The sequence below is a fragment of the Crinia signifera genome, unplaced genomic scaffold (assembly GCF_055691185.1).
Source record: "Crinia signifera unplaced genomic scaffold, ASM5569118v1 HAP2_SCAFFOLD_74, whole genome shotgun sequence".
Lineage (NCBI taxonomy): Eukaryota > Metazoa > Chordata > Amphibia > Anura > Myobatrachidae > Crinia > Crinia signifera.
The window spans coordinates 305,238-330,111 of record NW_028142643.1 but is presented as its reverse complement, the minus strand read 5'-3'; the positions used below and the strand labels follow the sequence as shown (position 1 = coordinate 330,111).

Sequence of the window (24,874 nt, the reverse complement as noted above, 5' to 3'; positions counted from 1 at the left end):
CACTATTTACAGCTAGCATATTGGTGGAAAACCAACTTCCACAGTTACTCTACACCGGATGCTCTCTCACAGGTAGCTCTCTCCAGACCGGCCCTGTTACACTCTAAAGGAGATATCTCCTTTTGGTATAAAGTACTGGTGACCCCCTCTGAGTTTTCTAAGACCTCTGCCCATAGGAAGTGGGAGGCGGACCTGGGAGAGACATTTTCGCCTTCCCAGTGGCGCCGGATCTTTCTATCCTCCTACTCAATGTCCCGTTGCCTCAACCACACAGAGATGCATATTAAGCTCATCAACCGCCTCTACCTGACTCCCGACCGCCTTCACACCTTCTGGCCATCTTGCTCCAACCAGTGTTGGAGACGGTGTGGCTGCGTGGGCAATATATATCATATCTTCTGGTCCTGTCTCAAGCTTAAGTCGTACTGGGACGATGTATTCAAGTTAATCGATAAGGTCCTTCAGCTGAAACTGACCCCAGCACCAAGTATTGCCCTGTTTCATCTGTTTCCCGCTGAGGTCCCGACAGAAAAAGCATACGTGCTCGGACACATACTTATTGCGGCCCGGGCAAACTTAGCCCAACAATGGAAACAACCCTCCCCCCCATCCCTCCTCCAGGTCATTTTGAAAACAAATCACCATTTCCTTATGGAAACCTGCTCACTATCTTCCCCTCCGGGACCCCCCCACTCCCATCCCCGTTGGCTACCATGGTACATTTATACCACAGAGGGAGACGGTGCCAGTTTTTTACCTTCCACAACCTCCCTACCCCACACACAGTTTAGCTTGATAGAATCCCCAGAGGCCTCCCCATCCCAGGTCCAAAGCCTAGGGCCTGCTCCTTCCTCATCCACTGATTGACCTACCTATAGCTCTTAAGACTATCATGGTCGGCAGGCTTTATCTTGTCTATCAACAGGTTCCCGAAACTGGTCGCTCTGTGTAGCGACATGTAATGTTTTGTGTTGTCTGCCAAGTTGCAATGTGATATGATTGAAGTCCATGTCCCCCCCCCCCTCCTCCCTGAAATGTCCCCCTTTTCTTTTTTGTACCCCATATAAACTTTCTGTACCAATAAAAATTTATTGATGGAAAAAAAAAAAGAAATAAAACTCCCAAGCTAAGAGTCATATGCTTTTAGTACAACATTTGTTTGGTGTTTATTCCCTTTTCAGATCCAGACCTCTCTCTTGGCAGGTGGGAATTCTACCACTAAACCACAAGATTCTACCATTAATTTATTGTATGTGGAATTCTATACCTGCACCACCAAAATGCAAAGAGCCAGACACTCTTTAACAAAATATACCATAATTTCAGTAAAACTTGAGTACTGCATTGGCCGGAAATCGAACCCGGGCCTCCCGCGTGGCAGGCGAGAATTCTACCACTGAACAACCAATGCTTCACATTTTACTTCACGGTTACTTACCCATTTTCCTCAATGTGTGAAACCAAGCATGCATCTCAGTGTACTGAATGTGGTAGCCTAGATCTACTTTAATAGCTTGTAGGGCACTCCTTGGCTTGAGTGGCCTCTTTGTCACATCACAGTAACCAAGCCTGTAACCAAGACTCTTAATCTCAGGGTCGTGGGTTCGAGCCTCACGTTAGGCGGTGTTTTTTCCCAGAATTCTACAGGCGAGATCTCTGTCACTACACAACCAAACGTGTTTTATTTGAAACTTAAAAGAGGTGTACATCAGTGTGTGGAATCTCAGGATCTACTAAATGTGGAAACCTTGCTTTGGTTTTATAATTGAAGGGCAATCCTTGCCTTGCCATGATGCCATAACACTGTAAAAAAGCCTAGCTATCTGAGTCAATAGCGAATAAGACTCCAAATCTAAGAGTCATTTGCTTTGAGCACAACATTGGGTGGTGTTTATTCCCTTTTCAGATCCATGCCTCCCTCATGGCAGGCGAGAATTCTACCACTAAACCACAAGATTCTACCACTAAATCATTGTATGTTAAATTCTATACCTGCACCACCAAAATGCAAAGAGCCAGGCACTCTTTAACAAAATATATCGCTGTTTCAGGTGTACATCAGTGGGTGAAACCATGCAGGAATATCAGGATCTACTGAATGTGGAAACTTTGCTTTGGTTTAATAGTGTAGATTGAAGAGCAAGCGTTGCCTTGCCTTGATGCTACAACACTGTAACAAAGCCTGGCCAGCTTGGTCAATAGAAATAAAACTCCCAAGCTAAGAGTCATATGCTTTTAGTACAACATTTGTTTGGTGTTTATTCCCTTTTCAGATCCAGACCTCTCTCTTGGCAGGTGGGAATTCTACCACTAAACCACAAGATTCTACCATTAATTTATTGTATGTGGAATTCTATACCTGCACCACCAAAATGCAAAGAGCCAGCCACTCTTTAACAAAATATACCATAATTTCAGTAAAACTTGAGTACTGCATTGGCCGGGAATCGAACCCGGGCCTCTCGCGTGGCAGGCGAGAATTCTACCACTGAACAACCAATGCTTCACATTTTACTTCAGGGTTACTTACCCATTTTCCTCAATGTGTGAAACCAAGCATGCATCTCAGTGTACTGAATGTGGTAGCCTAGATCTACTTTAATAGCTTGTAGGGCACTCCTTGGCTTGAGTGGCCTTTTTGTCACATCACAGTAACCAAGCCTGGCTAGCTCAGTCGGTAGAGCATGAGACTCTTAATCTCAGGGTCGTCGGTTCGAGCCCCACGTTGGGCGGTGTATTTTCCCAGAATTCTACAGGCGAGATCTCTGTCACTACACAACCAAACGTGTTTTATTTGAAACTTAAAAGAGGTGTACATCAGTGTGTGAAACCAAGCAGGAATCTCAGGATCTACTAAATGTGGAAACCTTGCTTTGGTTTTATAAATTGAAGGGCAATCCTTGGCTTGCCATGATGCCATAACACTGTAAAAAAGCCTAGCTATCTGAGTCAATACCTAATAAGACTCCAAATCTAAGAGTCATTTGCTTTGAGCACAACATTGGGTGGTGTTTATTCCCTTTTCAGATCCATGCCTCCCTCATGGCAGGCGAGAATTCTACCACTAAACCACAAGATTCTACCACTAAATCATTGTATGTTAAATTCTATACCTGCACCACCAAAATGCAAAGAGCCAGGCACTCTTTAACAAAATATATCGCTGTTTCAGGTGTACATCAGTGGGTGAAACCATGCAGGAATATCAGGATCTACTGAATGTGGAAACTTTGCTTTGGTTTAATAGTGTAGATTGAAGAGCAAGCGTTGCCTTGCCTTGATGCTACAACACTGTAACAAAGCCTGACCAGCTTAGTCAATAGAAATAAAACTCCCAAGCTAAGAGTCATATGCTTTTAGTACAACATTTGTTTGGTGTTTATTCCCTTTTCAGATCCAGACCTCTCTCTTGGCAGGTGGGAATTCTACCTTTAAACCACAAGATTCTAACATTAATTTATTGTATGTGGAATTCTATACCTGCACCACCAAAAAGCAAAGAGCCAGACACTCTTTAACAAAATATACCATAATTTCAGTAAAACTTGAGTACTGCATTGGCCGGGAATCGAACCCAGGCCTCCCACGTGGCGGGCGAGAATTCTACCACTGAACAACCAATGCTTCACATTTTACTTCACGGTTACTTACCCATTTTCCTCAATTTGTGAAACCAAGCATGCATCTCAGTGTACTGAATGTGGTAGCCTAGATCTACTTTAATAGCTTGTAAGGCACTCCTTGGCATGAGTGGCCTTTTTTGTCACACAACAGTAACCAAGTCTGGCTAGCTCAGTCGGTAGAGCATGAGACTCTTAATCTCAGGGTCGTGGGTTCGAGCCCCACGTTGGGCGGTGTTTTTTCCCAGAATTCTACAGGCGAGATCTCTGTCACTACACAACCAAACGTGTTTTATTTGAAACTTAAAAGAGGTGTACATCAGTGTGTGAAACCAAGAAGGAATCTCAGGATCTACTAAATGTGGAAACCTTGCTTTGGTTTTATAAATTGAAGGGCAATCCTTGCCTTGCCATGATGCCATAACACTGTAAAAAAGCCTAGCTATCTGAGTCAATAGCGAATAAGACTCCAAATCTAAGAGTCATTTGCTTTGAGCACAACATTGGGTGGTGTTTATTCCCTTTTCAGATCCATGCCTCCCTCATGGCAGGCGAGAATTCTACCACTAAACCACAAGATTCTACCACTAAATCATTGTATGTTAAATTCTATACCTGCACCACCAAAATGCAAAGAGCCAGGCACTCTTTAACAAAATATATCGCTGTTTCAGGTGTACATCAGTGGGTGAAACCATGCAGGAATATCAGGATCTACTGAATGTGGAAACTTTGCTTTGGTTTAATAGTGTAGATTGAAGAGCAAGCGTTGCCTTGCCTTGATGCTACAACACTGTAACAAAGCCTGGCCAGCTTAGTCAATAGAAATAAAACTCCCAAGCTAAGAGTCATATGCTTTTAGTACAACATTTGTTTGGTGTTTATTCCCTTTTCAGATCCAGACCTCTCTCTTGGCAGGTGGGAATTCTACCACTAAACCACAAGATTCTACCATTAATTTATTGTATGTGGAATTCTATACCTGCACCACCAAAATGCAAAGAGCCAGACACTCTTTAACAAAATATACCATAATTTCAGTAAAACTTGAGTACTGCATTGGCCGGGAATCGAACCCGGGCCTCCCGCGTGGCAGGCGAGAATTCTACCACTGAACAACCAATGTTTCACATTTTACTTTACGGTTACTTACCCATTTTCCTCAATGTGTGAAACCAAGCATGCATCTCAGTGTACTGAATGTGGTAGCCTAGATCTACTTTAATAGCTTGTATTGCACTCCTTGGCTTGAGTGGCCTTTTTGTCACATCACAGTAACCAAGCCTGGCTAGCTCAGTCGGTAGAGCATGAGACTCTTAATCTCAGGGTCGTGGGTTCGATCCCCAGGTTGGGCGGTGTTTTTTCCCAGAATTCTACAGGCGAGATCTCTGTCACTACACAACCAAACGTGTTTTATTTGAAACTTAAAAGAGGTGTACATCAGTGTGTGAAACCAAGCAGGAATCTCAGGATCTACTAAATGTGGAAACCTTGCTTTGGTTTTATAAATTGAAGGGCAATCCTTGCCTTGCCATGATGCCATAACACTGTAAAAAAGCCTAGCTATCTGAGTCAATAGCGAATAAGACTCCAAATCTAAGAGTCATTTGCTTTGAGCACAACATTGGGTGGTGTTTATTCCCTTTTCAGATCCATGCCTCCCTCATGGCAGGCGAGAATTCTACCACTAAACCACAAGATTCTACCACTAAATCATTGTATGTTAAATTCTATACCTGCACCACCAAAATGCAAAGAGCCAGGCACTCTTTAACAAAATATATCGCTGTTTCAGGTGTACATCAGTGGGTGAAACCATGCAGGAATATCAGGATCTACTGAATGTGGAAACTTTGCTTTGGTTTAATAGTGTAGATTGAAGAGCAAGCGTTGCCTTGCCTTGATGCTACAACACTGTAACAAAGCCTGGCCAGCTTAGTCAATAGAAATAAAACTCCCAAGCTAAGAGTCATATGCTTTTAGTACAACATTTGTTTGGTGTTTATTCCCTTTTCAGATCCAGACCTCTCTCTTGGCAGGTGGGAATTCTACCACTAAACCACAAGATTCTACCATTAATTTATTGTATGTGGAATTCTATACCTGCACCACCAAAATGCAAAGAGCCAGCCACTCTTTAACAAAATATACCATAATTTCAGTAAAACTTCAGTACTGCATTGGCCGGGAATCGAACCCGGGCCTCCCGCGTGGCAGGCGAGAATTCTACCACTGAACAACCAATGCTTCACATTTTACTTCAAGGTTACTTACCCATTTTCCTCAATGTGTGAAACCAAGCATGCATCTCAGTGTACTGAATGTGGTAGCCTAGATCTACTTTACTAGCTTGTAGGGCACTCCTTGGCTTGAGTGGCCTTTTTGTCACATCACAGTAACCAAGCCTGGCTAGCTCAGTCGGTAGAGCATGAGACTCTTAATCTCAAGGTCGTGGGTTCGAGCCCCACGTTGGGCCGTGTTTTTTCCCAGAATTCTACAGGCGAGATCTCTGTCACTACACAACCAAACGTGTTTTATTTGAAACTTAAAAGAGGTGTACATCAGTGTGTGAAACCAAGCAGGAATCTCAGGATCTACTAAATGTGGAAACCTTGCTTTGGTTTTATAAATTGAAGGGCAATCCTTGCCTTGCCATGATGCCATAACACTGTAAAAAAGCCTAGCTATCTGAGTCAATAGCGAATAAGACTCCAAATCTAAGAGTCATTTGCTTTGAGCACAACATTGGGTGGTGTTTATTCCCTTTTCAGATCCATGCCTCCCTCATGGCAGGCGAGAATTCTACCACTAAACCACAAGATTCTACCACTAAATCATTGTATGTTAAATTCTATACCTGCACCACCAAATTGCAAAGAGCCAGGCACTCTTTAACAAAATATATCGCTGTTTCAGGTGTACATCAGTGGGTGAAACCATGCAGGAATATCAGGATCTACTGAATGTGGAAACTTTGCTTTGGTTTAATAGTGTAGATTGAAGAGCAAGCGTTGCCTTGCCTTGATGCTACAACACTGTAACAAAGCCTGGCCAGCTTAGTCAATAGAAATAAAACTCCCAAGCTAAGAGTCATATGCTTTTAGTACAACATTTGTTTGGTGTTTATTCCCTTTTCAGATCCAGACCTCTCTCTTGGCAGGTGGGAATTCTACCACTAAACCACAAGATTCTAACATTAATTTATTGTATGTGGAATTCTATACCTGCACCACCAAAAAGCAAAGAGCCAGACACTCTTTAACAAAATATACCATAATTTCAGTAAAACTTGAGTACTGCATTGGCCGGGAATCGAACCCGGGCCTCCCGCGTAGCAGACGAGAATTCTACCACTGAACAACCAATGTTTCACATTTTACTTCACGGTTACTTACCCATTTTCCTCAATGTGTGAAACCAAGCATGCATCTCAGTGTACTGAATGTGGTAGCCTAGATCTACTTTAATAGCTTGTAGGGCACTCCTTGGCTTGAGTGGCCTTTTTGTCACACAACAGTAACCAAGCCTGGCTAGCTCAGTCGGTAGAGCATGAGACTCTTAATCTCAGGGTCGTGGGTTCGAGCCCCACGTTGGGCGGTGTTTTTTCCCAGAATTCTACAGGCGAGATCTCTGTCACTACACAACCAAACGTGTTTTATTTGAAACTTAAAAGAGGTGTACATCAGTGTGTGAAACCAAGCAGGAATCTCAGGATCTACTAAATGTGGAAACCTTGCTTTGGTTTTATAAATTGAAGGGCAATCCTTGCCTTGCCATGATGCCATAACACTGTAAAAAAGCCTAGCTATCTGAGTCAATAGCGAATAAGACTCCAAATCTAAGAGTCATTTGCTTTGAGCACAACATTGGGTGGTGTTTATTCCCTTTTCAGATCCATGCCTCCCTCATGGCAGGCGAGAATTCTACCACTAAACCACAAGATTCTACCACTAAATCATTGTATGTTAAATTCTATACCTGCACCACCAAAATGCAAAGAGCCAGGCACTCTTTAACAAAATATATCGCTGTTTCAGGTGTACATCAGTGGGTGAAACCATGCAGGAATATCAGGATCTACTGAATGTGGAAACTTTGCTTTGGTTTAATAGTGTAGATTGAAGAGCAAGCGTTGCCTTGCCTTGATGTTACAACACTGTAACAAAGCCTGGCCAGCTTAGTCAATAGAAATAAAACTCCCAAGCTAAGAGTCATATGCTTTTAGTACAACATTTGTTTGGTGTTTATTCCCTTTTCAGATCCAGAACTCTCTCTTGGCAGGTGGGAATTCTACCACTAAACCACAAGATTCTACCATTAATTTATTGTATGTGGAATTCTATACCTGCACCACCAAAATGCAAAGAGCCAGACACTCTTTAACAAAATATACCATAATTTCAGTAAAACTTGAGTACTGCATTGGCCGGGAATCGAACCCGGGCCTCCCGCGTGGCAGGCGAGAATTCTACCACTGAACAACCAATGCTTCACATTTTACTTCACGGTTACTTACCCATTTTCCTCAATGTGTGAAACCAAGCATGCATCTCAGTGTACTGAATGTGGTAGCCTAGATCTACTTTAATAGCTTGTATTGCACTCCTTGGCTTGAGTGGCCTTTTTGTCAAATCACAGTAACCAAGCCTGGCTAGCTCAGTCGGTAGAGCATGAGACTCTTAATCTCAGGGTCGTGGGTTCGAGCCCCACGTTGGGCGGTGTTTTTTCCCAGAATTCTACAGGCGAGATCTCTGTCACTACACAACCAAACGTGTTTTATTTGAAACTTAAAAGAGGTGTACATCAGTGTGTGAAACCAAGCAGGAATCTCAGGATCTACTAAATGTGGAAACCTTGCTTTGGTTTTATAAATTGAAGGGCAATCCTTGCCTTGCCATGATGCCATAACACTGTAAAAAAGCCTAGCTATCTGAGTCAATAGCGAATAAGACTCCAAATCTAAGAGTCATTTGCTTTGAGCACAACATTGGGTGGTGTTTATTCCCTTTTCAGATCCATGCCTCCCTCATGGCAGGCGAGAATTCTACCACTAAACCACAAGATTCTACCACTAAATCATTGTATGTTAAATTCTATACCTGCACCACCAAAATGCAAAGAGCCAGGCACTCTTTAACAAAATATATCGCTGTTTCAGGTGTACATCAGTGGGTGAAACCATGCAGGAATATCAGGATCTACTGAATGTGGAAACTTTGCTTTGGTTTAATAGTGTAGATTGAAGAGCAAGCGTTGCCTTGCCTTGATGCTACAACACTGTAACAAAGACTGGCCAGCTTAGTCAATAGAAATAAAACTCCCAAGCTAAGAGTCATATGCTTTTAGTACAACATTTGTTTGGTGTTTATTCCCTTTTCAGATCCAGACCTCTCTCTTGGCAGGTGGGAATTCTACCACTAAACCACAAGATTCTAACATTAATTTATTGTATGTGGAATTCTATACCTGCACCACCAAAAAGCAAAGAGCCAGACACTCTTTAACAAAATATACCATAATTTCAGTAAAACTTGAGTACTGCATTGGCCGGGAATCGAACCCGGGCCTCCCGCGTGGTAGGCGAGAATTCTACCACTGAACAACCAATGCTTCACATTTTGACTGAGCCTGGCCAGCTTAGTCAATAGAAATAAAACTCCCAAGCTAAGAGTCATATGCTTTTAGTACAACATTTGTTTGGTGTTTATTCCCAAAATATACCATAATTTCAGTTAAACTTGAGTACTGCATTGGCCGGGAATCGAACCCGGGCCTCCCGCGTAGCAGACGAGAATTCTACCACTGAACAACCAATGTTTCACATTTTACTTCACGGTTACTTACCCATTTTCCTCAATTTGTGAAACCAAGCATGCATCTCAGTGTACTGAATGTGGTAGCCTAGATCTACTTTAATAGCTTGTAGGGCACTCCTTGGCTTGAGTGGCCTTTTTGTTACACAACAGTAACCAAGCCTGGCTAGCTCAGTCGGTAGAGCATGAGACTCTTAATCTCAGGGTCGTGGGTTCGAGCCCCACGTTGGGCGGAGTTTTTTCCCAGAATTCTACAGGCGAGATCTCTGTCACTACACAACCAAACGTGTTTTATTTGAAACTTAAAAGAGGTGTACATCAGTGTGTGAAACCAAGCAGGAATCTCAGGATCTACTAAATGTGGAAACCTAGCTTTGGTTTTATAGATTGAAGGGCAATCCTTGCCTTGCCATGATGCCATAACACTGTAAAAAAGCCTAGTTATCTGAGTCAATAGCGAATAAGACTCCAAATCTAAGAGTCATTTGCTTTGAGCACAACATTGGGTGGTGTTTATTCCCTTTTCAGATCCATGCCTCCCTCATAGCAGGCGAGAATTCTATCACTAAACTACAAGATTCTACCACTAAATCATTGTATGTTGAATTCTATACCTGCACCACCAAAATGCAAAGAGCCAGGCACTCTTTAACAAAATAAATTGCTGTTTCAGGTGTACATCAGTGGGTGAAACCATGCAGGAATATCAGGATCTACTGAATGTGGAAACTTTGCTTTGGTTTAATAGTGTAGATTGAAGAGCAAGCGTTGCCTTGCCTTGATGCTACAACACTGTAACAAAGCCTGGCCAGCTTAGTCAATAGAAATAAAACTCCCAAGCTAAGAGTCATATGCTTTTAGTACAACATTTGTTTGGTGTTTATTCCCTTTTCAGATCCAGACCTCTCTCTTGGCAGGTGGGAATTCTACCACTAAACCACAAGATTCTACCATTAATTTATTGTATGTGGAATTCTATACCTGCACCACCAAAATGCAAAGAGCCAGCCACTCTTTAACAAAATATACCATAATTTCAGTAAAACTTGAGTACTGCATTGGCCGGGAATCGAACCCGGGCCTCCCGCGTGGCAGGCGAGAATTCTACCACTGAACAACCAATGCTTCACATTTTACTTCACGGTTACTTACCCATTTTCCTCAATGTGTGAAACCAAGCATGCATCTCAGTGTACTGAATGTGGTAGCCTAGATCTACTTTAACCCCTTCCCGACATTTGACGTACATTTACGTCATGGCCGGGATGTACTTCCCGACACATGGCATAAATGTACGTCATGACTTTAAACTGTCACTGCGTCTCGAGACGCAGTGACAGAGGGACGATGTCTGCTGTCCCTGACAGCAGACATGTCCCTGCATGCCCAGGGGGGGCTGCGATGTCGCCCCCCCGTCGGCGATCGCTGTGATTGGCTGTTCAGTGTGAACAGCCAATTACAGCGTTTTCCTGTGTTACCAGCGAATCAGACTCTCGGTAACACAGGTGTCAATCACCGCCGGGCGTCAGGGGGCATGAGGGGGTCATCGGTGACGATGACACCTCACCCCACCCTCACCCCACCTGCCCCCAAGGCTGTGATTGGTCCGTGGGACCCACGGACCAATCACAGCCAAGGCGCGACATTTAAACTAACGGTGACTGCGCTGCAGACGCCATTCCGGTCTGGAGTAGCGTGCAGAGCGGTCACCGTGCCTATCTGCCGTGATACTGACCTGATCCTTGCTAATACTTACCTGATCCTTGCAAATACCTTACCTGATCACTTGATCACTGCTTGTAGCGTGCTGGACGCTTCCTGGATCTGACTTCCTGAGACTTCCTGCTGCTGCTGCAGTGTGATAGAGAGATAGAGAGATAGAGAGAGATAGAGAGAGATAGAGAGATAGTGACAGAGAGAGCTATATTTTGTGTCTGCTACCCCCCCTTTTTGGGGGTGCAGGGGTTTTTTATATATAAATAACTGTCGCTGCTGCTGCAGTGTCATAGTGATAGATAGTGATAGATAGTGAGAGATAGTGATAGATAGTGAGAGATAGAGAGATTTGTGTCTGCTACCCCCCCTTTTTGGGGGTGCAGGTTTTTTTTTTATATATATATATAACTGTCAGTGCTGCTGCTGCAGTGTCATAGTGATAGATAGTGATAGATAGTGAGAGATAGAGAGATAGAGAGAGATAGTGACAGAGAGTGATAGAGAGTGTATATTTTGTGTCTGCTACCCCCCCTTTTTGGGGGTGCAGGTTTTTTTATACATATAACTGTCAGTGCTGCTGCTGCAGTGTGATAGATAGTGATAGATAGTGATAGATAGTGAGAGATAGAGAGAGATAGTGACAGAGAGTGATAGAGAGTGTATATTTTGTGTCTGCTACCCCCGCCTTTTGTGCTGATCACCATATCTGAGGTGATCAGCAACTTTTTGGGGGCGCAGAGGTTTTTTTTTTATATATACCTGTCAGTTGCTGCCAGTTGCACCAAAGGTTGTGCACCTGCTGCCCCTCACTGGTAATCAGTGTCGCATCACTGATCACCTTTTTTTTTTTTTTGTGGGTGCTGTGTGGTCTTTTTTTAATTTTTTTTTTACACACACTGTGATTTTGTGGGTGTCCTGTGGCCACTGTGCGCTGATCAGTGACGTACATCACTGATCAGCTTTTTCGGCACAGGGTTGATCTATTTTTTTTTTTTTTTTGATCAAATTCCTGTTGCCTTTGAGCGCTGTTCAGTGACAGACGTTACTGACCAACATCTGTGCTCAATTTTTGGCGCAGGACCTTTTTTTTTTTTAACCCCTTCAATTTTTTTTTTTAACCCCTTCAATTTTTTTTTTTTTAACCCCTTCAATTTTTTTTTTTTGGTATAAAGTATTTTTTTTTTCTGCACTACATACACATTACACACTACATTCCCCCCAGGTTGAAATAAAGTTTGTACCCCCCCTACACTATACACGTGTTGAAACATTTCACTACCAGTAACACAAAAATAAAAATGGCATCCCAAATGTCCTCCCAAATGTCCTCCTAAATGTCCTCCCAGTCATCCAGGAGAATGTATTCAGTGGAGGAGGCATATGCCATGCTTGCCTCTGACTCTGACACAGCCAGTGATGCAAGCGGGGAATTTGAAGGATTCGTCTTAAGCTCCTCTTCCTCCTCTGGTGATGAGGGACCCCCTCAAAGACGCCCCCGTAGAGCAGCTGAGACCCCCCCCCCCAACAATTGATCTCGTATGGACCCCACCACCAGACAATTTTGAGCCCCAGGTTCCTGAGTTTTTGGCCATGCCAGGAATCCAATTTGATTCCACAGGTCTCAGAGAAATTGACTTTTTCAAATTATTTTTCTCTGATGATTTTATAAATTTAATGGTGGACCAAACTAATTTATATGCCCAGCAGTTTATTGCTCAAAACCCCACGTCATCATTTGCTAGGTGGACCCCTGTAGATGCAGTAGAGATGATGACGTTTTGGGGTCTGGTGTTTCATATGGGCATAGTAAAAAAGCCAGAAATTAGGCAATATTGGAGTACAGATGTTCTGTACAGTACTCCATTTTACCGTATGGCCATGACCCGGACTCGATTTGAGACAATTCTTAAATTTATACATTACACCGATAATGCACAGTGCCCACCCAGAGATGATCCCACCTTTGACCGGCTATTCAAAGTCAGGCCGGTCATTGATCATTTCAGTGCCAAATTTGAAGAGGTGTACATCCCTGAAAAATTTATTTGTATCGACGAGTTCCTTATACATTTTAAAGGAAGGGTTAAATTCCGCCAGTACCTTCCCAGTAAGAGGGCAAGGTATGGCATAAAAATGTATAAACTGTGTGAAAGCACCTCAGGGTACACCCACAGGTTTAGGGTTTATGAAGGGAAGGATTCAAGAATTGAACCGCCAGAATGCCCCCCCTCCCTCGTAGGTGTTAGTGGGAAAATTGTCTGGGATTTAGTGCACCCCTTCCTGGATAAAGGTTATCACCTCTATGTGGATAACTTTTACACTAGCATCCCCCTGTTTAAGGCCCTTGGTTCAAGAGGTACAGCAGCTTGCGGTACTGTGCGCAAGAACCAAAGAGGCCTCCCAAAAACGCACATTGCCCAAGTAATGAGAAGGGGTGAAAGCAGGGGAATATGCAACGAAAATATGTTGTTGGTCAAATATAAGGACAAGAGGGATGTCCTTATACTGACAACAATTCACGGAGACAGTACCACCTCCGTCCCTGTACGAGGTACCAGTACCCACACCTCAAAACCTAATTGTATCCTGGATTACAATAGGTACATGGGCGGAGTGGATCTTTCAGATCAGGTACTGAAGCCGTACAGTGCCCTGCGGAAAACAAAAATCTGGTACAAGAAGGTGGCCGTGTATATCATCCAGATGGCACTGTATAACGCTTACGTGCTATTCCGTTCTACCGGCCAGAGGGGGACATTTATGCACTTTCAAGAGGAAGTCATAAAGGGCCTAATATTTGGGAACCAGCAGGCAGAGGGCCCCAGTACTTCTAGTACTGGCCCCCGTATTGTACCAGGGCAGCATTTTCCTGATGAAATCCCCTCCACTGGAAAAAAGGGCAGGACACAAAAAAGGTGCAAAGTTTGCTATAAAAAGGGAATAAGAAAGCAAACTATTTTCCAGTGTGACACTTGCCCCGACAAACCCGGCCTATGTATAAAGGAGTGTTTTAAAATATACCACACATCTATGGAATATTAGGTTCATAATTTCACCGTGCTTCGGGGGTCTTGCTAATGCCACATAGCACCCACCATTCATTCCACCAGAATCTAAGCCGCAAAATCCAAAAATCACTCCTTCCCTTCTGAGTCCTGCCATGCACCCAACTGGTATTTTTTGGTCACATGTGAGGCATTGCCGTACTTGGGAGATATTGGGGCACAGATTTTGGGGTGCTTTTTCTCCTTCATTCCTTGTGAAAATGAAAAATTTTGAGCCAGAACTGCATTTTTGTGTAAAAAAATGTAATTTTTCATGTTCACTGCCCAGTTTTATCAAAATTGGTGAAACCCCTGGGGGTTTGAAATGTACACTATACCCCTAGATGAATTCCCTGAGGGGTGTAGTTTGCAAAATGGGGTCACTTGTGGGGGGGTTCCACTGTATTGGTGCTTTGGGGGTCTTGCTAATGCGACATAGCACCCACCATCATTCCACCAGAATTTGTGCTGCAAACTCCAAATATCACTCCTTCCCTTCTGAGTCCTGCCACTTTTTGGTCACACATGAGGCATTGCCGTACTCGGGAGAAATTGGGGCACAGATTTTGGGGTGCTTTGTCTCCTTCATTCCTTCTGAAAATGAAAAATTTTGAGCCAGAACTGCATTTTTGTGTAAAAAAATGTAATTTTTCATTTTCACTGCCCACTTGTATCAAAATTGGTGAAACCCCTGGGGGTTTGAAATGTACACTATACCCCTAGATGAATTCCCTGAGGGGTGTAGTTTGCAAAATGGGGTCACTTGTGGGGGGGTTCCACTGTATTGGTGCTTTGGGGGTCTTGCTAATGCCACATAGCACCCACCAAAATTCCACCAGAATCTGAGCTGCAAAATCCAAAAATCACTCCTTCCCTTCTGAGTCCTGCCATGCACCCAACTGGTATTTTTTGGTCACATGTGAGGCATTGCCGTACTCGGGAGAAATTGGGGCACAGATTTTGGGGTGCTTTTTCTCCTTCATACCTTCTGAAAATGAAAAATTTTGAGCCAGAACTGCATTTTTGTGTAAAAAAATGTAATTTTTCATTTTCACTGCCCACTTGTATCAAAATTGGTGAAACCCCTGGGGGTTTGAAATGTACACTATACCCCTAGATGAATTCCCTGAGGGGTGTACTTTGCAAAATGGGGTGACTTGTGGGGGGGGTTCCACTGTATTGGTGCAACATAGCACCCACCATTCATTCCACCAAAATCTGTGCTGCAAAATCCAAAAATCACTCCTTCCCTTCTGAGTCCTGCCATGCACCCAACTGGTATTTTTTGTTCACATGTGAGGCATTGCCGTACTCGGGAGAAATTGGGGCACAGATTTTGGGGTGCTTTTTCTCCTTCATACCTTCTGAAAATGAAAAATTTTGAGCCAGAACTGCATTTTTGTGTAAAAAAATGTAATTTTTCATGTTCACTGCCCACTTGTATCAAAATTGGTGAAACCCCTGGGGGTTTGAAATGTACACTATACCCCTAGATGAATTCCCTGAGGGGTGTAGTTTGCAAAATGGGGTCACTTGTGGGGGGGTTCCACTGTATTGGTGCTTGGGGGGTCTTGCTAATGCGACATAGCACCCACCAAAATTCCACCAGAATCTGAGCTGCAAAATCCAAAAATCACTCCTTCCCTTCTGAGTCCTGCCATGCACCCAACTGGTATTTTTTGGTCACATGTGAGGCATTGCCGTACTCGGGAGAAATTGGGGCACAGATTTTGGGGTGCTTTTTCTCCTTCATACCTTCTGAAAATGAAAAATTTTGAGCCAGAACTGCATTTTTGTGTAAAAAAATGTAATTTTTCATTTTCACTGCCCACTTGTATCAAAATTGGTGAAACCCCTGGGGGTTTGAAATGTACACTATACCCCTAGATGAATTCCCTGAAGGGTGTACTTTGCAAAATGGGGTGACTTGTGGGGGGGTTCCACTGTATTGGTGCAACATAGCACCCACCATTCATTCCACCAAAATCTGTGCTGCAAAATCCAAAAATCACTCCTTCCCTTCTGAGTCCTGCCATGCACCCAACTGGTATTGTTTGTTCACATGTGAGGCATTGCCGTACTCGGGAGAAATTGGGGCACAGATTTTGGGGTGCTTTTTCTCCTTCATACCTTCTGAAAATGAAAAATTTTGAGCCAGAACTGCATTTTTGTGTAAAAAAATGTAATTTTTCATTTTCACTGCCCACTTGTATCAAAATTGGTGAAACCCCTGGGGGTTTGAAATGTACACTATACCCCTAGATGAATTCCCTGAGGGGTGTAGTTTGCAAAATGGGGTCACTTGTGGGGGGGTTCCACTGTATTGGTGCTTGGGGGGTCTTGCTAATGCGACATAGCACCCACCAAAATTCCACCAGAATCTGAGCTGCAAAATCCAAAAATCACTCCTTCCCTTCTGAGTCCTGCCATGCACCCAACTGGTATTTTTTGGTCACATGTGAGGCATTGCGGTACTCGGGAGAAATTGGGGCACAGATTTTGGGGTGCTTTGTCTCCTTCATTCCTTGTGAAAATGAAAAATTTTGAGCCAGAACTGCATTTTTGTGTAAAAAATGTAATTTTTCATTTTCACTGCCCAGTTGTACCACAATTGGTGAAACCCCTGGGGGTTTGAAATGTACACTATACCCCTAGATGAATTCCCTGAGGGGTGTAGTTTGCAAAATGGGGTAACTTGTGGGGGGGTTCCTAAATTTTAGCATCTTATGGTGCCTAGAAACCTACATGGTGCCTAAAAAATAATCTCATAAAAAGGAGGCTCCAAAATCAAGTAGGTGCTCCTTTTATTATGAAGCCTGTGGTTTGGTCAACGTGCACACTAGGGCCACATATAGGATATTTTTGAAAACAAAAGAATTGGGGGAATCAATTTTTAGTCACATTTCTCTAGTAAAATGTGCTGTGTTCCATAGAAAAATGTATTAAAATTGCAAATCTGCAAAAAAAATGAAATTTTGAAATTTCACCTACACTTTGTTTTAATTCCTGTGAAACACCTAAAGGGTTAACAAACTTCCAAATTGCTGTTTTGAATACTGTGAGGGGTGCAGTTTTTGAAATGGCATCATTTATGGGGGTGTCTCACATACAAGTCCCTCAAAGTCACATCAGAACTGAACTGGTCCCTAAAAAAATCAGTGTTTGAAATTTTCTTGAAAATTTGAGAATTTGCTATTCATATTGTAAGCCTCCTAGTGTCCAAAAAAATTAAAAGGAAGTTGAACTAATGATGGCAACATAAAGTAGACATATGGTCTATGTTAGTTATTAACTATTTTGAGTGGTAAGATTATTTGTCTCACAAGCAGAAAATTTAACATTTTGCAAATCGCTAAATTTTCCATTTTTTCACGACATTTTGGTATTTTTCACAAAAAAACACAGACTGTATCGACCCAAATTTACCACTAATTTGAAGTACAATGTGTCACGAAAAAACAATCTCAAAATCACTGGGATAAGTAAAAGCAAAAAAAAGTTATCCCCACTTAAGTGAGACATGTCAGATTTGAAAAAAATGGCTCTGTCAGGAACGCAAAAACTAGCTCTGTCAGGAAGGGGTTAATAGCTTGTATTGCACTCCTTGGCTTGAGTGGCCTTTTTGTCAAATCACAGTAACCAAGCCTGGCTAGCTCAGTCGGTAGAGCATGAGACTCTTAATCTCAGGGTCGTGGGTTCGAGCCCCACGTTGGGCGGTGTTTTTTCCCAGAATTCTACAGGCGAGATCTCTGTCACTACACAACCAAACATGTTTTATTTGAAAATTAAAAGAGGTGTACATCAGTGTGTGAAACCAAGCAGGAATCTCAGGATCTACTAAATGTGGAAACCTTGCTTTGGTTTTATAAATTGAAGGGCAATCCTTGCCTTGCCATGATGCCATAACACTGTAAAAAAGCCTAGCTATCTGAGTCAATAGCGAATAAGACTCCAAATCTAAGAGTCATTTGCTTTGAGCACAACATTGGGTGGTGTTTATTCCCTTTTCAGATCCATGCCTCCCTCATGGCAGGCGAGAATTCTACCACTAAACCACAAGATTCTACCACTAAATCATTGTATGTTAAATTCTATACCTGCACCACCAAAATGCAAAGAGCCAGGCACTCTTTAACAAAATATATCGCTGTTTCAGGTGTACATCAGTGGGTGAAACCATGCAGGAATATCAGGATCTACTGAATGTGGAAACTTTGCTTTGGTTTAATAGTGTAGATTGAAGAGCAAGCGTTGCCTTGCCTTGATGCTACAACACTGTAACAAAGCCTGGCCAGCTTAGTCAATAGAAATAAAACTCCCAAGCTAAGAGTCATATGCTTTTAGTACAACATTTGTTTGGTGTTTATTCCCTTTTCAGATCCAGACCTCTCTCTTGGCAGGTGGGAATTCTACCACTAAACCACAAGATTCTAACATTAATTTATTGTATGTGGAATTCTATACCTGCACCACCAAAAAGCAAAGAGCCAGACACTCTTTAACAAAATATACCATAATTTCAATAAAACTTGAGTACTGCATTGGCCGGGAATCAAACCCGGGCCTCCCGCGTGGCAGGCGAGAATTCTACCACTGAACAACCAACGCTTCACATTTTGCTTCACGGTTACTTACCCATTTTCCTCAATTTGTGAAACCAAGCATGCATCTCAGTGTACTGAATGTGGTAGCCTAGATCTACTTTAATAGCTTGTAGGGCACTCCTTGGCGTGAGTGGCCTTTTTGTCACACAACAGTAACCAAGCCTGGCTAGCTCAGTCGGTAGAGCATGAGACTCTTAATCTCAGGGTCGTGGGTTCGAGCCCCATGTTGGGCGGTGTTTTTTCCCAGAATTCTACAGGCGAGATCTCTGTCACTACACAACCAAACGTGTTTTATTTGAAACTTAAAAGAGGTGTACATCAGTGTGTGAAACCAAGCAGGAATCTCAGAATCTACTAAATGTGGAAACCTAGCTTTGGTTTTATAGATTGAATGGCAATCCTTGCCTTGCCATGATGCCATAACACTGTAAAAAAGCCTAGTTATCTGAGTCAATAGCGAATAAGACTCCAAATCTAAGAGTCATTTGCTTTGAGCACAACATTGGGTGGTGTTTATTCCCTTTTCAGATCCATGCCTCCCTCATAGCAGGCGATAATTCTACCACTAAACTACAAGATTCTACCACTAAATCATTGTATGTTGAATTCTATACCTGCACCACCAAAATGCAAAGAGCCAGGCACTCTTTAACAAAATATATCGCTGTTTCAGGTGTACATCAGTGGGTGAAACCATGCAGGAATATCAGGATCTACTGAATGTGGAAACTTTGCTTTGGTTTAATAGTGTAGATTGAAGAGCAAGCGTTGCCTTGCCTTGATGCTACAACACTGTAACAAAGCCTGGCCAGCTTAGTCAATAGAAATAAAACTCCCAAGCTAAGAGTCATATGCTTTTAGTACAACATTTGTTTGGTGTTTATTCCCTTTTCAGATCCAGACCTCTCTCTTGGCAGGTGGGAATTCTACCACTTAACCACAAGACTCTAACATTAATTTATTGTATGTGGAATTCTATACCTGCACCACCAAAATGCAAAGAGCCAGACACTCTTTAACAAAATATACCAAAATTTCAGTAAAACTTGAGTACTGCATTGGCCGGGAATCGAACCCGGGCCTCCCGCGTGGCAGGCGAGAATTCTACCACTGAACAACCAATGCTTCACATTTTACTTCACGGTTACTTACCCATTTTCCTCAATGTGTGAAACCAAGCATGCATCTCAGTGTACTGAATGTGGTAGCCTAGATCTACTTTAATAGCCTGTATTGCACTCCTTGGCTTGAGTGGCCTTTTTGTCAAATCACAGTAACCAAGCCTGGCTAGCTCAGTCGGTAGAGCATGAGACTCTTAATCTCAGGGTCGTGGGTTCGAGCCCCACGTTGGGCGGTGTTTTTTCCCAGAATTCTACAGGCGAGATCTCTGTCACTACACAACCAAACGTGTTTTATTTGAAACTTAAAAGAGGTGTACATCAGTGTGTGAAACCAAGCAGGAATCTCAGGATCTACTAAATGTGGAAACCTTGCTTTGGTTTTATAGATTGAAGGGCAATCCTTGCCTTGCCATGATGCCATAACACTGTAAAAAAGCCTAGCTATCTGAGTCAATAGCGAATAAGACTCCAAATCTAAGAGTCATTTGCTTTGAGCACAACATTGGGTGGTGTTTATTCCCTTTTCAGATCCATGCCTCCCTCATGGCAGGCGAGAATTCTACCACTAAACCACAAGATTCTACCACTAAATCATTGTATGTTGAACTCTATACCTGCACCACCAAAATGCAAAGAGCCAGGCACTCTTTAACAAAATATATCGCTGTTTCAGGTGTACATCAGTGGGTGAAACCATGCAGGAATATCAGGATCTACTGAATGTGGAAACTTTGCTTTGGTTTAATAGTGTAGATTGAAGAGCAAGCGTTGCCTTGCCTTGATGCTACAACACTGTAACAAAGCCTGGCCAGCTTAGTCAATAGAAATAAAACTCCCAAGCTAAGAGTCATATGCTTTTAGTACAACATTTGTTTGGTGTTTATTCCCTTTTCAGATCCAGACCTCTCTCTTGGCAGGTGGGAATTCTACCACTTAACCACAAGACTCTAACATTAATTTATTGTATGTGGAATTCTATACCTGCACCACCAAAATGCAAAGAGCCAGACACTCTTTAACAAAATATACCAAAATTTCAGTAAAACTTGAGTACTGCATTGGCCGGGAATCGAACCCGGACCTCCCGCGTGGCAGGCGAGAATTCTACCACTGAACAACAAATGCTTCACATTTTACTTCACGGTTACTTACCCATTTTCCTCAATGTGTGAAACCAAGCATGCATCTCAGTGTACTGAATGTGGTAGCCTAGATCTACTTTAATAGCCTGTATTGCACTCCTTGGCTTGAGTGGCCTTTTTGTCAAATCACAGTAACCAAGCCTGGCTAGCTCAGTCGGTAGAGCATGAGACTCTTAATCTCAGGGTCGTGGGTTCGAGCCCCACGTTGGGCAGTGTTTTTTCCCAGAATTCTACAGGCGAGATCTCTGTCACTACACAACCAAACGTGTTTTATTTGAAACTTAAAAGAGGTGTACATCAGTGTGTGAAACCAAGCAGGAATCTCAGGATCTACTAAATGTGGAAACCTTGCTTTGGTTTTATAAATTGAAGGGCAATCCTTGCCTTGCCATGATGCCATAACACTGTAAAAAAGCCTAGCTATCTGAGTCAATAGCGAATAAGACTCCAAATCTAAGAGTCATTTGCTTTGAGCACAACATTGGGTGGTGTTTATTCCCTTTTCAGATCCATGCCTCCCTCATGGCAGGCGAGAATTCTACCACTAAACCACAAGATTCTACCACTAAATCATTGTATGTTAAATTCTATACCTGCACCACCAAAATGCAAAGAGCCAGGCACTCTTTAACAAAATATATCGCTGTTTCAGGTGTACATCAGTGGGTGAAACCATGCAGGAATATCAGGATCTACTGAATGTGGAAACTTTGCTTTGGTTTAATAGTGTAGATTGAAGAGCAAGCGTTGCCTTGCCTTGATGCTACAACACTGTAACAAAGCCTGGCCAGCTTAGTCAATAGAAATAAAACTCCCAAGCTAAGAGTCATATGCTTTTAGTACAACATTTGTTTGGTGTTTATTCCCTTTTCAGATCCAGACCTCTCTCTTGGCGGGTGGGAATTCTACCACTAAACCACAATTTTCTACCATTAATTTATTGTATGTGGAATTCTATACCTGCACCACCAAAATGCAAAGAGCCAGACACTCTTTAACAAAATATACCATAATTTCAGTAAAACTTGAGTACTGCATTGGCCGGGAATCGAACCCGGGCCTCCCGCGTGGCAGGCGAGAATTCTACCACTGAACAACCAATGCTTCACATTTTACTTCACGGTTACTTACCCATTTTCCTCAATGTGTGAAACCAAGCATGCATCTCAGTGTACTGAATGTGGTAGCCTAGATCTACTTTAACCCCTTCCCGACATTTGACGTACATTTACGTCATGGTCGGGAAGTACTTCCCGACACATGGCATAAATGTACGTCATGGATTTAAACTGTCACCGCGTCTATAGACGCGGTGACAGTTTGGAGATGTCTGCTGTCCCTGACAGCAGACATCCCCCCTCGCCGCCCGGGGGGGGCAGGGATGCCCCCCCCCGGTCGGCGATCGCTGTGATTGGCTGTTCAAATGTGAACAGACAATCACAGCTATTTCTGTGTTACCGGCGGCTATGCCGCTCGGTAACACAGAAAACGGTGGTGATCGGTGCAGCACCGATCACCACCGATCCGCGGACACCCCCTCCCTCCCACCCGGAAGCACTATGTGCTTACCCGGCACCCGGCAGCCGCTCTCCTCCCTCTGTTATTTGTTATGCGCCGCAGCGCTGCCTCCCCCCTCCCTCCCCCCGCCAGCAGCAGCAGCAGCACTAGGGACAGAGTGGAAATCAAAAAAATAAAATGAAATGATATTATATATATATATATATATATATATGTGTATGTGTGTATATACACACACATATATATATATATATATATATATATATATGTGTGTGTGTGTATGTGTGTATATACACACACACATATATATATATATATATATATATATATATATATATATATATGTGTTTGTGTATATACACATATATATATATGTGTGTATATACATATATATATATATATATATATATATATATATATATATATATATATATATATACAGATAGATATTCCCGACCGAAGACGTATATATACGTCATGGTCGGGAGGTACTTCCCGACCGAAGACGTATATATACGTCATGCTTTTAAACTGTCACCGCGTCCATAAACGCGGTGACAGTTTGGAGATGTCTGCTGTCCCTGAGCCCCGGTCGGCGATCGCTGCGATTGGCTGTTCAAATGTGAACAGCCAATTGCAGCGTTTTCTGTGTTACCGGCGGCTAAGCCGCTCGGTAACACAGTGATCGGTGGTGATCGGTGCTGTTAAGTACAGCACCGATCACCACCGATCGCCAGCCCCCCCCCCCCCCTCCCACCCGGCAGTCCCCCCTCCCACCCACCCGGCTGCCGCAGCGCCAGCACCCCTCCCACCCCCCCACCAGCCGCAGCGCCAGACCCCCTCCAAAATCTGGTGAGCAAAATGGGGTCACATGTGGGGGGGTTCCACTGTATTGGTGCTTCCGGGGTCTTGCTAATGCGACATAGCACCCACCATTCATTCCACCACCAAATATCACTCCTTCCCTTCTGAGTCCTGCCATGCACCCAACTGGTATTTTTTGGTCACATGTGAGGCATTGCCATACTCAGGAGAAATTGGGGCACAGATTTTGGCGTGCTTTGTCTCCTTCATTCCTTGTGAAAATGAAAAACTTTGAGCCAGAACTGCATTTTTGTGTAAAAAAGTACATTTTTTTACACAAAAATGCAGATCTGGCTCAAAATTTTTCATTTTCACAAGGAATGAAGGAGACAAAGCACCCCAAAATCTGTGCCCCAATTTCTCCCGAGTATGGCAATGCCTCACATGTGACCAAAAAATACCAGTTGGGTGCATGGCAGGACTCAGAAGGGAAGGAGTGATATTTGGATTTTGCAGCACAGATTCTGGTTGAATGACCCCTGAAGCACCCATACAGTGGAACCCCCCCACAAGTGACTCCATTTTGCAAACTACACCCTTCAGGGAATTCATCTAGGGGTATAGTGTACATTTCAAACCCCCAGGGGTTTCACCAATTTTGATACAACTGAGCTGTGAAAATGAAAAATTATTTTTTTTCATTTGCACAGCCCAGTTGTATCAAAATTGGTGAAACCCCTGGGGGTTTGAAATGTACACTATACCCCTAGATGAATTCCCTGAAGGGTGTAGTTTGCAAAATGGGGTCACTTGTGGGGGAGGTTCCTAACTTTTAGCATCTTATGGTGCCTAGAAACCTACATGGTGCCTAAAAAATAATCTCATAAAAAGGAGGCTCCAAAATCAAGTAGATGCTCATTCTATTATGAAGCCTGTGGTTTGGTCACCGTGCACACTAGGGCCACATATAGGACATTTATGAAAACCAAAGAATTGGGGGAATCAATTTTTAGTCACATTTCTCTAGTAAAATCTACTGTGTTCCTTAGAAAAATGTATTAAAATTGAAAATCTGCAAAAAAAATGAAATTTTGAAATTTCACCTACACTTTGTTTTAATTCCTGTGAAACACCTAAAGGGTTAACAAACTTCCAAAATGCTGTTTTGAATACTGTGAGGGGTGCAGTTTTTGAAATGGCATCATTTATGGGGGTGTCTCACATACAAGTCCCTCAAAGTCACATCAGAACTGAACTGGTCCCTAAAAAAATCAGTGTTTGAAATTTTCTTGAAAATTTGAGAATTTGCTATTCATATTTTACGCCTCCTAGTGTCCAAAAAAATGAAAAGGAAGTTGAAATAATGATGGCAACATAAAGTATACATATGGTCTATGTTAGTTATTAACTATTTTGAGTGGTAAGATTATTTGTCTCACAAGCAGAAAATTTAACATTTTGCAAATTGCTAAATTTTCCATTTTTTTCCGAC

General features: G+C 42.8%; 3 non-coding genes across 3 annotated transcripts; 1 reads left to right on the top strand and 2 right to left on the bottom strand.

The window, feature by feature from the left end:
• Positions 1-2,432: 2,432 nt before the first annotated feature.
• TRNAG-GCC (transfer RNA glycine (anticodon GCC)) lies at positions 2,433-2,503 on the bottom strand. The gene has a single exon. It is a non-coding gene; the product is annotated as a tRNA-Gly (tRNA).
• Positions 2,504-9,159: 6,656 nt separating this feature from the next.
• TRNAG-ACC (transfer RNA glycine (anticodon ACC)) lies at positions 9,160-9,230 on the bottom strand. Its single transcript has one exon. It is a non-coding gene; the product is annotated as a tRNA-Gly (tRNA).
• Positions 9,231-21,199: 11,969 nt separating this feature from the next.
• TRNAK-CUU (transfer RNA lysine (anticodon CUU)) lies at positions 21,200-21,272 on the top strand. The gene has a single exon. It is a non-coding gene; the product is annotated as a tRNA-Lys (tRNA).
• Positions 21,273-24,874: the final 3,602 nt, after the last annotated feature.